The sequence below is a fragment of the Ambystoma mexicanum genome, chromosome 2p (genome assembly GCF_040938575.1).
Source record: "Ambystoma mexicanum isolate Mex_15411 chromosome 2p, UKY_AmexF1_1, whole genome shotgun sequence".
In the NCBI taxonomy this organism is placed as follows: Eukaryota; Metazoa; Chordata; class Amphibia; order Caudata; family Ambystomatidae; genus Ambystoma; species Ambystoma mexicanum.
Window position 1 is genome coordinate 854,501,565 of NC_090923.1, and position 4,259 is coordinate 854,505,823.

A 4,259-nucleotide genomic window follows, 5' to 3' on the forward strand; every position below is an offset into this window, starting at 1 on the left:
CCACTTTTGTCACCTCTCCATCATGTATAGCGAGCCACTGATGTTGTGGCTATGGTCACCCCTATTGTCCTGTTCGTTCGGGCTTCGACGGCCTCTGTTTACACATTTCCCTTTTTTCCTTTTTTCACCTGGGCCCGCTCATTGGTCCATTTTTGGGGCCGCTACTGGCCACATTTCCTCCAAACTTTCTCTTTTGTCTTTCAGCTCACCGCTGCGGGCCCGGGTTGCGTGGGCCACGCCCACCTCCTTTGTTCATGTTAAGCCCGCTGCAGGGCTCCGTTACCTTTACCGTTTTTTCAGAAGTTCAGGTAAGACTGGCACCTGCCCGAGACTCTTCCATGGGTGGGTTCCTAACGAACTTCCTTACTTGCTGGGCTGTGTCTGGGTACCCATCTGGCTCCCTGCGCTTGTTCCGGGTCTTGGTAATTGTCATTAGAATGCGTACTGTATTAAAATGTGTAATATTAATATTTGTGCTATTATTTCAGCATACTGGGACACAGTGGATTCCTGTCAGCAGGTAGCAGTTGAGTACTGCTTGGAACTAGCCCTTCAGTGGATATAGAGGAGGCGGACAGGAGCCACAGAAAAAGTTTTCCCAATGCAAATCCCAACCCTGGTCCATCAACTGCATCAGAGGTAAGTGCCATTAGAGTTAACCAAAAGTTGGTTTGTGCCCTTATGAAATAAATAAATGCTTTTTCTCTATCCAAATACTATCGGTTGTAGGCTTCTGTGTCTCCACCCCAATCTCAAACCCTCCTCCCCAACATTCCTATGAAGCCATAGGGCTTCTAGACGACTGTGTCAGAGGGTGGGAAAAGGTAGCTCAAATACTGTGGCTCATGTATTAACCGGTTATTGTCCATCACTCATTATATGCCCACATGCAAACATATTGCTTTGTCCATTACTTATGACCCGTTAAGCTTCAAATGTCATAGTGGTATCCTATGTTTATTTTTTTAGATTGTTACAAAAGCAAGCACGCACATAGTTAAATTCCCATAGGTATATGTTATCGGCATCAGTTGGCCCGGGAGCCAAATTTAGCTCCTGGTAGGCATGGTGTAAAGCTAACCAGGCTCTTCAAGGCTACAAATAGGGCTAAATAGCCCCCAGCTCTGCTCAATTTCAAACCCTGTGTATTTGTTTTGCTTGTATGGCTCCTTTACCAATGCACTGTCCATGGGGGAAACATGAGATTGGTAATTTCTTCACAATATACCAATTATGCAAAGAAATGGGAAAGAAGATAAACAGAGAGCCACTTCCTGGGGAAGTGACACTAATCTAAATTAAATTCTAAGGAATTGCCATGGTTTCATCCAGATTGACAGCTTTGAGAAATGTAGTAATTGGAATTACGAAAGCACATTAGAGGGTGTACAGTGAAAATTGTCTATGCTTTATTTCTCACAGCCATGTGTCAACCAAAAAGTACTTTGCTTGCTCTTTTCAAACTTTTTACACAAATCTTTTTTCCATTTCAGAATGTATCCATGTTAAAGCCAGGGAAATGGGCTTTCCAGTACTCTCTGCATCCGAGTGCAGAAAAGCCCTCCAAAACAAAATTGGGAACTACCGGATGAAGAAGGAGCCAAACCTCGTCTTTTCTACACAAGTGTAGTTCCGCATTCCCTTGCTCTTTTGCCTCGTCCTGGATACTAGTGTGACTCCCTGGACTGGTTCTCTTTCCCCTCTCAACCTTGCTCCCTGGGCTGGTCCCCACCGGACTCGCTTGCTCCCTAGGCTGGGCCTGTATACTCGTGTGACACCCCTGGACTGGTTCCGTGTCCCCTATCACCCTTGCTCCCTGGGCTGGACCGAACCGGACTGGTTCTGGGTCCCCTCTCACCCTTTATTTTTAAATTGTGAAGCACCCATGTTTGGGATTGCTACAGTTGTGTTTTTGTGCTATGTACACAGTGTCCGATTGAACCTCTGCCTCTTTTTAATAAATATAGTGGGGGAAAAAAAACCGTGTCGCTTCTTTTTAAATATAGTTTATATGCCATTACATGGTCTTGACTTTCATGGCCATTTTACCTAAATGACTGTGACCTAATTAGTCATCACTATTGTTCTAAAGGCAATTCAAAATGCAACTCTCTGAAATGGGCAGCAATTAAGCCACAGTGACGCTTTTAAAGCCCAATTCAACAAGGTGCACCAAATGTGTTTTTAAGCATTTCTTTTCAGGATTATAGTAAACATTATTTTTGTTAAAACTCCTAAATTTATTTCCAGCTCATAAACCGAAACAATGCCTATATTGTTAAAGGATATTTTTGGGATTGCTTTGTTGTTTTGATTTGTAAAGTATTATTTGGTGACTACATTAATTGCTTTTGGATTTCAAAAGGTTTATTTGGGGATTGCATTGCATTGCTTTTGGATCTCTACGAGGGTACATTTAGCCAAAAGGAAAGCCAGCTGTAATCCGTTGCTTTTGTATTTATTTAGGGATGGCACTGCTTTTGGATTTTTATAGGATTGTTTGGGGATTGCATTGTTTTGGGATTTTTGCTGGATTGTTTGAGGATTGGATTGCTTTTGGATTTTTATAGGATTGTTTGGGGATTGATTTTGGGTTTGTAGTGGATTGTTTGGGGATTGGATTGCTTTTGGATTTTAAGTGGATTGTTTGGGGATTGGATTGTTTATGGATTTTTAGTGGATTGTTTGGGGATTGGATTGTTTTTGGATTTTAAGTGGATTGTTTGGGGATTGGATTGTTTTTGGATTTTTAGTGGATTGTTTGGGGATTGGATTGCTTGGATTGTTTTGGGATTGCATTCCACTGAGGATTGCTAATTAACATATTTCAGGGTGCATGAAGCCAAAAAGAAGCCAAAAGCAATCCACTGAGTACAATGGGAGTTTCTGGAGTTAAATAGGATTTAAAGAGGATTTAAATGTTTGGGAAAATCCAGTAGCAATCCACTTTCAATCCAGATTTTTTTGGTAGGGGCGGACAAACGAGCAGCTGCATTCAAAGTTTGTGTAGCACAACAGCAAGTGCAAGGCAGGCCTTTCCGACGCTGAAGTGAGTAACCGCATGTGTGTTGAGGCCCAATGTTTGCGACCGTAGCAGAAGGAAGATACTATGTCGGTAAGCAGAATACATGCTGGAGATTGGGTGAGTTGAAACAACGGAAAAGGTTAACAGTGAACCCCATACACGATACACATGTGTACAACACACCCTCAGTGCTGTATCCGTTAGTGTATAAGGTCGAACACTTGGGATAGGACGGCCCAATACACACATGAACAGAGACCGGGGCGAGCATTGAATTATAAAGACAATCACATTGACTGGCACAGCCTGGTCAAAAGTGTCAGGGAACTGCTAGAATCCATAAGGTAGCCGGATACAGGCGCAGGCGACCAGAGCGGTAGCAGAGCAGCAACCTAAAGGATCCCCCAGGCTGGTACAACTCCCAAGCCAGATGCAGGCTCACCAAAGGGCGGTAAATATTTGTGGAGGGTAGGGAGAAACACCTGCAGGAGCAGTACAACACAAACACAACCGCAATCTGTACAGCCCACAATGGAGAAGTGAACACACGGGGCTATGAGCAGGCTATGAGCAGGAGAGGCGAACATCTTGGGGAAACTACTGCTTCCCAGGGCACAGGTGGACCTGGAGGCATTGGCAACGACAAGGATATGTGCTAGGAAGGCGCTCAAACTTTGCACGCAGCGCTGGGCGCTAACCCTTCCAGTAGTTGGCGGGTCCATCTCAGACTGGAGTAGACATCAAGTTTACCAGTGGAAGAAATGGAGGAGGCGTCAGATGAATATAGACTGAGGTGACCCAATGGGCAACTTGCAGTGCAGCGCAACTATATGGGAAGAGCATCTGGAACTCTGAAGGAATATCGAGGCAGATCAATCACATAAGGTGTAATATTGGGTGCATAGCAGCGGATCCGTGACCTGACTGCGCAGAGCTAGATACAATCAAAGAGAGTAAGGGCACGTGCAGTGTATGCACTGCTAGCCCCCGGTGGTACGGACAGTGGTTGATATCGATGGTTGCATAAGAGCAGAGGTGGAGGGTGAGGTGGAAGAAAAAACGGTATCCTGATCCGTGGCAGTGTGGAACATATGACCACAAGTGAACTGAGGCATAAACGTGCACCGTGGACCAAAGAGATGCTATTATAACAACCAAAACAAATAAAAATAAAAGGAAGCAGTCATCATTGGATGCCTTTGCCAAACCTACTCAGCCGATGTAAGGCGCAAAG

General features: G+C 44.5%; 1 long non-coding RNA gene across 1 annotated transcript; it reads left to right on the forward strand.

Moving 5' to 3' along the window:
* Positions 1 to 378: 378 nt before the first annotated feature.
* LOC138566851 (uncharacterized) lies at positions 379 to 1,981 on the forward strand. Its single transcript, XR_011302044.1, has 2 exons — positions 379 to 639; positions 1,494 to 1,981. It is a non-coding gene; the product is annotated as an uncharacterized lncRNA (long non-coding RNA).
* The last annotated feature ends 2,278 nt before the right edge of the window (positions 1,982 to 4,259 follow it).